The sequence below is a fragment of the Rhamphochromis sp. 'chilingali' genome (assembly GCF_963969265.1).
Source record: "Rhamphochromis sp. 'chilingali' genome assembly, chromosome: 19".
In the NCBI taxonomy this organism is placed as follows: Eukaryota; Metazoa; Chordata; class Actinopteri; order Cichliformes; family Cichlidae; genus Rhamphochromis; species Rhamphochromis sp. 'chilingali'.
The window spans coordinates 13,034,045-13,047,756 of record NC_137946.1 but is presented as its reverse complement, the minus strand read 5'-3'; positions in this window follow the sequence as shown (position 1 = coordinate 13,047,756).

Sequence of the window (13,712 nt, the reverse complement as noted above, 5' to 3'; positions counted from 1 at the left end):
ACATCTGCAGAAGAACACTGCCGCTAGCTAACTGCTCACAGCGCGGAAACCGCACAGCAACAACAACAACACACAGGGCGCCCATGTGGAAATGTACATACAATCAATCAGACTCCACCAACAAAAAGGCTCTCAAAACAATATATGTATGTGAATTTTTGCGTGTATTCCTATAATTGTTACCTTTTTCTTTTACCCTTGGCTTTTTGTGTTCATGTTCTGTTGTTTTGTATACTTCATCTGTATGTTGTATACTCATTGTTTGTTAAATAAAGTAAAAAAAAACAAAAAAACACAGGGCGCCCTCTGACCCCGGAAGGACACACCGTCGCAGCGAGAGGGCGTCACCCGTCACTATGGCAACATAAACAAAACATAACTGTACAAACAGAACCCCGAACAGCCCTGACCCGCTACAATATGCTGCTAAGAATATAGCCCAGAAGAAGTGTATAGTATTGCTTTTATTTTGGAAAGAGCCATTTCTCTGTAATAAACTCTCTTTTCCAAAGATGAGTGATTCCTCAATCAGATACAGGGCTTGCAAAATCGCTAGCCCGACGTCCCGGGGCTAGCGATTTTTCCAGTCGGGCTACCAAAATCTATCTCTTCCCTGCCCGTCGGACTATCGTAGGAAGGAAAAATATATGTCAATGCTTTTGCATTCTTTCGGAAATGTAGCTGGGTAATTATGTCATTGGCATCGGTGAGCCACTGTCAATATGTGACATATTAAAATCGCGTTTGAATTTGCGCTTGTTTTTTGCTTTCACTTTGCAATCGCGCAAACTGTGTATAGAGAGCAACAGCACTGATTGGTGAGTGATGATAATTTGTGCACCAATTCCTCTGACATCGTCTTATCAATCGTTAGCTTACTATGCAAACATGACAAGTGAAATCTCCCGCAGCAAGCTTAAACATATGAGAGGTTGATCGCGCAGAGAATCGCTGACCGTTATGTGTGTGTGTGTGTGCGTGTGTGTGTGTATGTAAAAGCAGCAGGATATATATTTTAGTTCTGCTGAGCCAAATAAGACAGGTCAGGGTGAAGAAGTGACAGCCAAAGAAAAGTTTACCACAAAACGGAAAAGTTATGACAAATCAGACTATAAGGCAAAAAGAAAGTGCAGCTTTATGGTTTCATGGACAAAAGAATTTCTGTGGATGCAATATGACGAGCTATATAACCGGGGCTGCACATAAGTGGTCCGCAGGTGCGCATTCGCTGTCAAAATTTTAAAAAAAAACACGCACAAGATATGAAGTTGCAACGCGTTTGCATACATACGATTTTCTGGAGGAGGACAGACATTTGTTTAGAACTCTTAAAGATGTCGAAGAAGCTCCTTAAGCAATTACTTTGGTGTTCCTCCACCTGCAAACAAATGTCAGAAGGAGTCCGAACCACAAAAGAAGCGCGTATTCTCGGAAAAGTGGTTGCAGGAGGTGAGCTGGCTTCAAACAAATGATGAACGCACAGAGATGTGGTGCGGAATGTGCCGTGAAAATCCCACTCTAGCGGACAAAAACGCGCATTGCAACTTCTTATCTGGTGCGTGTCTTTTATTTTGACAGCGAATGAGCACATGCAGACCACTTATGTGCACCGGTGTAAATAACACAATGTTCTGCCGGGTGTGTTGTTGGTTTTCCCTCGATTTCTGAGTCGACAAGCGCCTTTGTTACTGGGACCAGTCATTTTAAGAAAGGCCCCCATTAGAACCCATGAGAAATGCAAGAAATGCATTATTGCTCAGTCTGCAATATCTTTCCCAGAACAAACACCAATTGCAAATAACATACTAAAAATAAACCTGAGAAATCTGTTTAGAACAGCGTACTATGTTGCAAAGAGTGAACCACCACTGGCAAAATTTAGCAGTCTTTGCAAACTTCAAAAAGCAAATGGCCTAGATCTTGGTTCCACTTGTCTCTTACCTGTGACTTCAGTGGAAATTTCAAATTCAGGATCTGACACAGACTGATTCATGTCCTACACAGTTCTTACAAGTTCATAGAAATTTCTGTTCAATTAGAACCAAGTATTTGAGTTGATGATAGTAATTTTTATACAATGTTGTAATTTGTTTTTCAACAACTTTTTGATTAATGTTTTGTTTCCGTTACAATATTATACTTTAATGTATAATATTGTAAAGGAAACAAAACATCAATCAAAAAATTGCTCTCTTTTTTATTCGGGCTACTTACATTTATTTTGGGCTACAAAAAACTGAAGAGTCCCTGCCCGAAGGGCTACCAGGGATTTTGAAATTTTGAGAGCCCTGAGATATATTAATTTTTTTAATTACTTTTGTTTCAGCAACATTAAATTTAAAAACTGTACTTTTGAGTTAAAATATATATTTATAAGTTTAATAAATGACAAATTAAAAAGGCATGAACATTTTTTTTGTATCGAAAAAATATCGAACCGTTACACAAAAGTATCGAACCGAACCGAACCGTGAATTTTGTGTATCGTTGCACCCCTAATATATATATATATACACAAAAGGCTAGGCTAGGCTAGGCTGATAGCCTAATAGCAGGCTATCAGCCTAGCCTAGCCCTTAAAGCTTGCCCTGAATGTTACCTGAATGATAACTTTATTCCATAACAGAATCTAAATAAGTGACTTATAAAGCAACCTGAATACAGTTGTTAGCTAGAAAAGACTAAAACTATTATTTGTACCAAAGTGTAAATGTTTTTATATCTGTGGTAAATCTGAGCACAAAATGTGAGTCTATGAGCACTGACTCTCTTTTGGTTTCATTCCCTTTTTCTTTTATACCCTTGAGGTTTTCACTTGCTGTTCAAAGTATTTTTATAGATGACTTTTCTTAAACCTGCCATGATATTTACAATGCACACATTGTAAAAAATCTATCAATGCTTTAATCACTGGCACTTAGATTGTCAAATGAAAATTACTGGCTGTAATTAGTTCCTCACAGCAATGTCAGTGTGAATGAATGGAGACAAAACTTAGAGTGGTAAACATATTTTGAGGTCAGCATTCAAAGAGACTGAGGAGAAGAAGCAGCTGGAGTGTGGCCTAGAAAAAATGAACAATAGCCTACATTTATTCTCATCTTCCTTTTTGCTCAAATCTCTCATTAAAGCCATTCACTTATGTGTGCAGCTGCAGTAATTGTAAAGATGAGGTATTTGCGGCCATGTAGCATTTCAGTGTAGTCTATAAACCACTTTGTCATGCATTTGTTTTGCTTTTACCATTTCAGACATGCAACTATGAATACTTTCCACTGATCGTGCACTGATGTGAACCTGTTCACATTCTCTGTGACTTGTCCAAGAATGCAGCTGTGTTGCGAGGTGGAAATTTTGAATTGTGTGATTTTGGCAAGATGACTTATGCATGGCTAGCTGTCTGACTAGTCTAGAAAAAGGTCTGTGGGCGGTGTTGATTCAGATGTTTTTTCCCCCCTCTTTCCTTTTTTTTGACTTACTGAGAAAGAAGTGATAAGTCAAAGAAAAAAAGTAGAGAAGTCTGACCTACATATGAACAGATAGAGGAATGGCTGCCGGAGAGCCAATGGAAATATTTATTTCTCTCCCCAGCTGCCTCTTGCCTGGGTTTATAGTAATATCTAGTTGGAGTTTTCATGACTTTAATTGATTCAGACTCCTTATCAAACGGCTGTTTGGTTGGAAAAGTTTCTATCAAATTAAGCTTTTTATTTGGAAAAATCTATCTTAGAATTTGTGAGGCCTGTGTTATATTACAATTTAACACCGTGGATTAATGGACTCAGTCTTTAAAGCAGTTTATATGGTACAAACTCCGTGATGTTCACTTTTATGGAAGAACAGAAACTTCCACAACAGGAATTCTGAGGTGATTAGATGAAGGGCATATTGTCACATGACTTACATTCACAAGTTGCGTCCAAACCACTGCTCCTTACACGACCACTTGCTTTTGTTTTGGCTCTCATCCCTAGTTAACATAGTGCAACTTAGTTGTGGGTTAGTTGCCGTTATATGTTATAGTATAAGGTCAGATCTAAAAGAGAAAACAAAAGTAACAGTGTATACATACAGTTTTCTTGTATTTGAGTAAGCTGATAGATAGACCTCTACAAGAGATAAATCAGGAAATTTGGAAAGAACAACATTTTTGGAAAGACGTGGAAAGACATGGGCTACACTTCAAAATAAGGCAGTTAAGTTACTTTACCTTTATTGTGTTAATTGCTTTACATTAAAGTAAATGTTACCATAGACTTTCAAAACTATAAATTTTTTTAAACACCTATTCGATTTGGGATTGTGGGAGGGCAAGGACCTCCCACTTCTTTGCAAGAAGCCGAGTACACCTGAACAGGTGCCAGACCATCACATTGAGACAACCATACACTGAGGCCAGTTTAGAATCAAGAGTTTAGAATAACAATTATGTCTTTGGATAGATGGAGTATAGATAAAAGCCACACAGGCACAGGGAAAACATACAAATTGGACATGCAGGGGCACCAGCAAACCTGGGGGATTAGACCAGGAACCATGTTGCTATCTATCTATCTATCTATCTATTAGGGGTGCAACGATACACAAAATTCACGGTTCGGTTCGGTTCGATACTTTGGTGTCACGGTGTTTTTCGATACAAAAAAAATGTTCATGCCTTTTTAATTTGTCATTTATTAAAATTATAAATATCAGGGCTCGCAAAATTTCAAAATCCCTGGTAGCCCTTTGGGCAGGGACTCTTCAGTTTTTTGTAGCCCAAAATAAGTTTAAGTAGCCCGAATAAAAAAGAGAGCAATTTTTTGATTGATGTTTTGTTTCCCGTTTTGTTTCCTTTACAATATTATACATTAATGTATAATATTGTAACGGAAACAAAACATTAATCAAAAAATTGTTGAAACACAAATTACAACATTGTATAAAAATTACAATCATCAACTCAAATACTTGGTTCTAATTGAACAGAAATTTCTATGAACTTGTAAGAACTGTGTAGGACATGAATCAGTCTGTGTCAGATCCTGAATTTGAAATTTCCACTGAAGTCACGAGTAATTTGCATTTGCTTTTTGAAGTTTGCAAAGACTGCTAAATTTTGCCAGTGGTAGTTCACTCTTTGCAACGTAGTACACTGTTCTAAACAGATTTCTCAGGTTTATTTTTAGTATGTTATTTGCAATTGGTGTTTGTTCTGGGAAAGATATTGCAGACTGAGCAATAATGCATTTCTTGCATTTCTCATGGGTTCTAATGGTGGCGCCAGTGTTCGGCAGCCTCGCCTCTGTCAGTGCGCCCCAGGGTGGCTGTGGCTACAATGTAGCTTGCCATCACCAGTGTGTAAATGTGTGCGTGAATGGGTGGATGACTGGATATGTAAAGCGCTTTGGGGTCCTTAGGGACTAGTAAAGCGCTAATGGGGGCCTTTCTTAAAATGACTGGTCCCAGTAACAAAGGCGCTTGTCGACTCAGAAATCGAGGGAAAACCAACAACACACCCGGCAGAACATTATGTTATTTACACCGGTGCACATAAGTGGTCTGCATGTGCGCATTTGCTGTCAAAATAAAAGAGCGCACCAGATAAGAAGTTGCAATGCGCGTTTGCGTCCATATAAAAAGCACTGTTTTTGTCCGCTAGAGTGGGATTTTCACGGCACATTCCGCACCACATCTCTGTGCGTTCATCATTTGTTTGAAGCCAGCTCACCTCCTGCAACCACTTTTCTGAGAATACGCGCTTCTTTTGTGGTTCGGACTCCTGACATTTCTTTGGAGGTGGAGGAACATCACAGTATTGCTTAAAGGAGCTTCTTCGACATCTTTAAGAGTTCTAAACAAATGTCTGTCCTCCTCCAGAAAATCTTATGTATGCAAACACGCGTTGCAACTTCTTATCTTGTGCACGTTTTTTATTTTGACAGCAAATGCGCACCTGCGGACCACTTACGTGCAGTCCTGGTTATCTAGCTTGTCGTATTGCAGCCACAGAAATTCTTTTGTCCATAAAACCATAAAGCTGCACTTTCTTTTTGCCTTATAGTCTGATTTGTCATAACTTTTCCGTTTTGTGGTAAGCTTTTCTTTGGCTGTCACTTCTTCACCCTGACCTGTCTTATTTGGCTCAGCAGAACTAAAATATATATCCTGCTGCTTTTACACAGGCACTCACATAACACTCAGCGATTCTCTGCTCGATCAACCTCTCACATGTTTAAGCTTGCTGCGGGAGATTTCACTTGTCATGTTTGCATAGTAAGCTAACGATTGATAAGATGATGTCAGAGGAATTGGTGCACAAATTATCATCACTCACCAATCAGTGCTGTCGCTCTCTATATACAGTTCACAGTTGCAAAGTGAAAGCAAAAAACAAGCACAAATTCAAACGCGATTTCAATATGTCACATATTGACAGGGGCTCACCGATGCCAATGACATAATTACCCAGCTACATTTCCGAAAGAATGCAAAAGCATTGACATATATTTTTCCTTCCTACGATAGGCTGGCGGGCAGGGCAGAGATAGATTTTGGTAGCCCGACTGGAACCCTGCGAGCCCTGTATCTGATTGAGGAATCACCCATCTTTGGAAAAGAGAGTTTATTACAGAGAAATGGCTCTTTCCAAACTAAAAGCTTCAGGGAGTGCAGAATTATTAGGCAAATGAGTATTTTGTCCACATCATCCTCTTCATGCATGTTGTCTTACTCCAAGCTGTATAGGCTCGAAAGCCTACTACCAATTAAGCATATTAGGTGATGTGCATCTCTGTAATGAGAAGGGGTGTGGTCTAATGACATCAACACCCTATATCAGGTGTGCATAATTATTAGGCAACGTCCTTTCCTTTGGCAAAATGGGTCAAAAGAAGGACTTGACAGGCTCAGAAAAGTCAAAAATAGTGAGATATCTTGCAGAGGGATGCAGCAGTCTCAAAATTGCAAAGCTTCTGAAGCGTGATCATCGAACAATCAAGCGTTTCATTCAAAATAGTCAACAGGGTCGCAAGAAGCGTGTGGAAAAACCAAGGTGCAAAATAACTGCCCATGAACTGAGAAAAGTCAAGCGTGCAGCTGCCAAGATGCCCCTTGCCACCAGTTTGGCCATATTTCAGAGCTGCAACATCACTGGAGTGCCCAAAAGCACAAGGTGTGCAATACTCAGAGACATGGCCAAGGTAAGAAAGGCTGAAAGACGACCACCACTGAACAAGACACACAAGCTGAAACGTCAAGACTGGGCCAAGAAATATCTCAAGACTGGTTTTTCTAAGGTTTTATGGACTGATGAAATGAGAGTGAGTCTTGATGGGCCAGATGGATGGGCCCGTGGCTGGATTGGTAAAGGGCAGAGAGCTCCAGTCCGACTCAGACGCCAGCAAGGTGGAGGTGGAGTACTGGTTTGGGCTGGTATCATCAAAGATGAGCTTGTGGGGCCTTTTCGGGTTGAGGATGGAGTCAAGCTCAACTCCCAGTCCTACTGCCAGTTCCTGGAAGACACCTTCTTCAAGCAGCGGTACAGGAAGAAGTCTGCATCGTTCAAGAAAAACATGATTTTCATGCAGGACAATGCTCCATCACACGCGTCCAAGTACTCCACAACGTGGCTGGCAAGAAAGGGTATAAAAGAAGAAAAACTAATGACATGGCCTCCTTGTTCACCTGATCTGAACCCCATTGAGAACCTGTGGTCCATCATCAAATGTGAGATTTACAAGGAGGGAAAACAGTACACCTCTCTGAACAGTGTCTGGGAGGCTGTGGTTGCTGCTGCACGCAATGTTGATGGTGAACAGATCAAAACACTGACAGAATCCATGGATGGCAGGCTTTTGAGTGTCCTTGCAGAGAAAGGTGACTATATTGGTCGCTGATTTGTTTTTGTTTTGTTTTTGAATGTCAGAAATGTATATTTGTGAATGTGGAGATGTTATATTGGTTTCACTGGTAAAAATAAATAATTGAAATGGGTATATATTTGTTTTTTGTTAAGTTGCCTAATAATTATGTACAGTAATAGTCACCTGCACACACAGATATCCCCCTAAAATAGCTAAAACTAAAAACAAACTAAAAACTACGTCCAAAAACATTCAGCTTTGATATTAATTAGTTTTTTGGGTTCATTGAGAACATGGTTGTTGTTCAATAATAAACTTATTCCTCAAAAATACAACTTGCCTAATGATTCCGCACTCCCTGTATACTATACGCTTCTTCTGGGCTATATTCTCAGCAGCATATTATTAAACATATCAGGTCCCCATAAGGAGAATCATGTGCTAACGGCTGTCTAAACGACTCGGGTAAAGTTTGTAGCATGCGTGCTTGTTGTTTTTGTCTGCTTCCACTTGTCTTTGCACTAGGATGATGTCGGAGTAAATGTGCAGTCATATTCGTTGTGTTCCCACTAGTGCTGTCAGCGTTAATCTCGTTGAAATGACGTTAACGAGCTACCGCGGATCGCCCGTGCGTGGGGCTGGACGGCCAACACGTTAACGAGCTAACTGCGCTAACACACTAGTTCCCACCCATGTAATTGAGCATTGCGTGGCACATCCAACATACTGTTTTACTTTAGTCCATGACGTGCTTACCTTCAGGGTCATACCTCACATGAAAACCAAAATAGTTCCAAACGCCAGATCTGAATGAGGGTGGGGGAGGTTCAATTTGCCATGTTGCAAGGAGAGCTTAACTTCTGTCTGCTAGCTTGCCCTGCGCTCAGTGAGTCTGCGTTCGACTACTCTGCCTAGGCTGCACTATCGAGCGCAGATCCACTGAGCGCTCAACACAGACAGCATCGTCAGAAGGAAAGTTGATAAAATAAATCAAAAATTTTGTATTGTTCGATACATATGCGTACCGAACCGAAAGCACTGTATCGAACAGTTCAATATCGATACGAGTATTGTTGCACCCCTACTATCTATCTATCCATCCATCCATCCATCCATCCATCCATCCATCCATCTATCTCTAAATTCCCACTCACCCATGTGTGCCGTCTTCACCCTTCAAGTTCAGGTCCTCTACAGAGATCTTCTTCCTGGAATCTGCTGGAGTCACGTGCCCAGTTTAGGGATCACTGTTTCAAGTTCTCAAAAAGTATCGGGACCACTGTTGCCTTCACCCTCCACATGTCGAGCTCCTCTCTCTGCCCTTAGTATTTCTCAAGCTTTTTGTGTTCCTTTTCTCTGATGTTGCTATTACTTGGTATACAAATATTATATTTGCCAAGTTTACCAGTTCCTGCTAATATACTTTGTTTTATTTCTGCAAACAATTATTTCTGCTTCAGTGGCCACTGCTGCAAGACCTTGATGCTGAGCCACTAACTTTACTAGCTGTTACTTTATGTTCCTTTGTTTTCTTTTTGTAATTCACCAAAGAAGGGTTAACCCACGATCTGTGAAAAAAATGTAAACTGGTAAAGGGCTCAGTGTCTCTGTAAGTAATTAGGGTGAAGAGCCCATTGGCTTTTTTTATGTGGCGTCTTTTGTCTGATCAGCAGCATATTTTTTTTGTTTTTGCGGCAAGTGCTGAGTCAGATGGATAGCACACCACAAGCATTTTTAAAGAAGCCTCAGAGAAGTGCTTTGTACACAATCTGAATGTACACATTGAATGTGAATGGGTACAAGGAAAGGCCCAACGAGCCTCATTAATGCTCATCTCTGAGGAGGTCTGCTGACTGCAGCAGAAAGCGGATCAGTGTGCAAACAATAGTGATGACAGAGCCACAGCTGACCTCTGCTCATGGAAAACTATTCGAATGATTCAGCTAAGTGTGGCTGAGGTAAACTGCATGCCACGTTTGTGACAGTCATGTTGATGATGTGGGTGCAGCATCATTAGCCAAAACTCACTGTCAAAGTAGTTATGTGAAAATATCATTCAATCTTTGCTGCCCCGCTGAACTAAATCTGAACTACACACCCACCAAAAAGTTAAAGCTAGCTTTCTGAAATGCAGTTATTGAACCACATTTTACTTCCTTGTCTGTGGTACAATGGACCACGCTAGCAAAACTGCCAGAAATATCCCCTCTGCATGTGCTTTGTAGAAAAGGGTTCTTGTCCATGAGTGATGGCAGACAGGATCAGTGGGCTCACAGGTGGATCGAGGACGTGTTTGCAGTGATTTGGATACCCTAAAACTCTGCCGTGGTGAAGATTTAGGTGAGTGTAGAGAACCCACACAGGTACAGGAAATGCAATGTTCACACAGGAAAAACCCCAACTGGGCTGCAGGTTCAAACCTTGTTGCTGTGAAGTGACAGCACTAACCAATGAGCCACCGTGCCTCATTTAAAAAGAATACCATCGGGTTACCTCTATAGGGTCCCAGTGGTTGGAAACCAGTACTTGCAGTGAAGATATGTCATATTCTTTGAGAGCCTTCAGGAAAGAGCTGGAGGAAGTGTCTGTGAATCAGCACACCTAGGCTACTTTGCATAAAAGTTCCAGATAATAGACAAAAGCTGTGTCCCAAAACGTAGGCTGCATCCTTCGAAGGACCCGGCCTTCACGGTCTACGTGGGCCGGGTCCTTCGAAGACTGGGAAGGCCAGAAGTGCGAGGATGTGAAATGGGACAGTCTAGCCTTCAGATTTGCGTCACCGCTGTCTCGGTGGAGTTTAATAAACTCAGCCGTCTGCTCCTTGCTATCTAAAATATAACAGGACAGTGGCGTAAATTCTCGACCGTCTCACACTTCTGTTTAATCAGTTTTCTGTTTGATGTTTATTCAGCTGTGTGAAAATCCCCGAGGAACCCACCCGATGGATTAATAAAGTTTTATTTAATCTAATATAATCTAATAACTTCAATCTCAGCCAAACCGATTTACTCCGGAACAAATAAAACAGACTTACTTAGACTTAGTTCCTCCTACGCCGGGCGGCGCATCGGGCAGCTAGTGATCTCCATCGATGTCGGTCAGCAGCGACTGCTTCAGCTTCGTCCCAGGCAATGTCGACAGTTCTCAGATCGTCCATAAATGTTCGACGCCATGTGGTCTTTGGTCGGCCTTGCTTTCGCTTGCCAGTGCGTGGACGCCATGTCATGGCAATCTTAGCTGGGCGATGAGGGGGTAGGCGTAAAATATGGCCCGCAAAGCGGAAGCGCCTTTCTGCAACAACATCGGCTAATGGGCGGGTGCCTGCTCTTCGTAGGACCTCCTCATTTGTTATTCGGTCCCGGTAGGAAATTCTCAGGATTCGCCGCAGGCCACGTTGTTGAAGCACGTTCAGGTGTTGAATAATTGCACTTGTTGAGCGCCAGGTTTCACTACCGTAAAGTGCAGTAGGGAAGACGATAGAGTTCAGTAGTCTGATCTTGACCCTTACATTCAGGGAGGTCGAGTTCCAAATAGGTTGGAGACGTCGCAGGACACCAACTGCCTTCCCTACTCTGGCGTTGACATCCCGATCAGAGACCCCGTCATTCGAGATGATGCTGCCAAGGTATGTAAAATTCTCCACCTCTTCAGCACGTTGTTGGTTGATCATGACAGGAATGCGGGCACGTGCATAGCCAACTCGGAGTACCTTGGTTTTTTTGGCGCTGATTCTTAATCCAACTTTCGTCGCCTCCCTCTGCAGGGCCGCGGTCAACTTTTGGAGGTCTTCCTGAGTCGAGCCCAGCAGGGCAATGTCATCTGCGAAGTCCAAGTCAGTGAGATTACGCGCTTCGTGCCAGGGCACACCGATGCCAGCTTGGTCAACTGATCGTCGCATGATGAAGTCAATTACCAACAGGAAGAGGAAAGGGGATAGCACACATCCTTGTCGGACGCCAGTATTGATCTTGAAGAAATCTGTGCAGCCGTCATCCATCCGGATGCAGCAACGGGAGTTGGAGTAGAGACAACGAAAGGCATCTACAAACTGCTGAGGGACTCCATAGTGGCGTAGGATAGCCCATAGAGTCGGCCGGTGGACGCTGTCAAAAGCCTTCTCAAAGTCAATGAAATTAATAGAAATCTTCCTTTGGTATTCCAATGTTTGTTCAATGATCATGCGGAGGGTGAAGATTTGCTCGACGCATGACCGGCCACTCCGAAACCCAGCCTGCTCTTCTCGCAATCGTTCGTTCACAGCGTGTCGTAGCCGATTCAAAAGAGCGAGGCAAAACACTTTCCCGGGTACCGACAGCAACGTGATGCCCCGCCAGTTGTTACAGTCACCCAAATCACCTTTTTTTGGAAGTTTGATGATGGTGCCTTTTGTCCAATCATCGGGTACATGTGATGTTGACCAGCAGGCGTTTAGGAGTCTTGTAAGGGCGGCTTCAAGATGGGGTCTGCCATGCTTCAGCATTTCGGCGAGGATTTCGTCCAGGCCTGCGGCCTTTCCACTCTTGAGGAGTCGGATCGCTGTCTTGACTTCAGTGATGCTGATTTGTCCGATATCGACAGGAAGAAGATCCATGGAAGGTGCCGGGTCTTCGGCCTCGAACCGTTGGGGTGGCTCAGGTTGGTTCAGAGTATCGCGGAAGTGTTCGACCCATCGTTGGTCTTGTTCAGTTGCAGTAAGGAGGACACGTCCATTTTTGTCTCGGATTGGAACACCGCGGCCACCACGAGCCCCAGTTAGATCTCGTACAATGCAATATAACTCCCCGCGTCATGATTTGCTGATCGTGGGCGGAGATTTCAACGCGCAAATAAGCAGTAACCGGGACGGCCTGGAATCGACTATCGGCCCGTTTGGAATCGCAGCAATGACAAATAAAACAGAAAAAAGCCAAAAATTACATTTTAAGTTATTTGAGTGACTTATATATCATGTTTACCCTGAGTAGCGAAAGACAGTGGGTGTCTGAAAACGATGAAGCCGGGAGTCTGCTGCTCTCGCCGGTTCGAGTGACCATTGAACCCCCCCGAGCGGGTGGGTAACAGACATCTCCAAAAACGTCGGAGCACTTTGGCAAATATGCAATGTCTTGATAAACCAAGCAGATATTTGAAGTTTACACGGCTACTTTCTCGCCTGAAAATATGTTAAAAGTTTATTTTGTGACCCAGAAAGATTAATAAGAGTAATATTAAAACTTAGCAGCAGTCGCCATTGTTGGAAACTGGAATTGGCTGGGCCACGCTATGAATTCTGGGATATGGTGGGCCACGAAGACCACACCCGACCCATCCTTCAAATTCGGGGAAATGCATTTGGCGGCCGCATTTGAAGGAGTCGACAAATTGGGACAGCCTTCGTCGCCTGGCTGTGACGTAATCGGCCTTCAAATGCGGCCTCCGGAGGATGTAGCCTAGGTTTTGGGACACAGCTAAATAGTCAAATATTGACCCAGATGTGAAAGCATATTTTCCTTCCATGTTTTTTTTCAATTCTTTAACCATACCATAGGATAAATGCTCTAGCTGGAGATCAGTTAGTTGGATGCCTTGTAGCTAACGGTATAATTTGTGTTCTCAAACTTGTAGAGACATTTCCGGAAGGTTTTGTGCACAACACAAGCTTACTCTGATAATCCACTGTTATTGCAACACTGCTGTTGAGCTCCTTGCCTTACAAGGATGTTTTGGTCACCTGCTGCTATATGTTCACCTTTGACCTTGCTTGAGGGGAAACACGCACGCTGATAAATAGGAAAGGTAAGAAGGTAACATACACGGGAGTATTCTGGAGATCTGTAAGGAGTAAAACCCGTGACCTCAGTGTGACCTTGTTAGCTCGGCACGCCTATG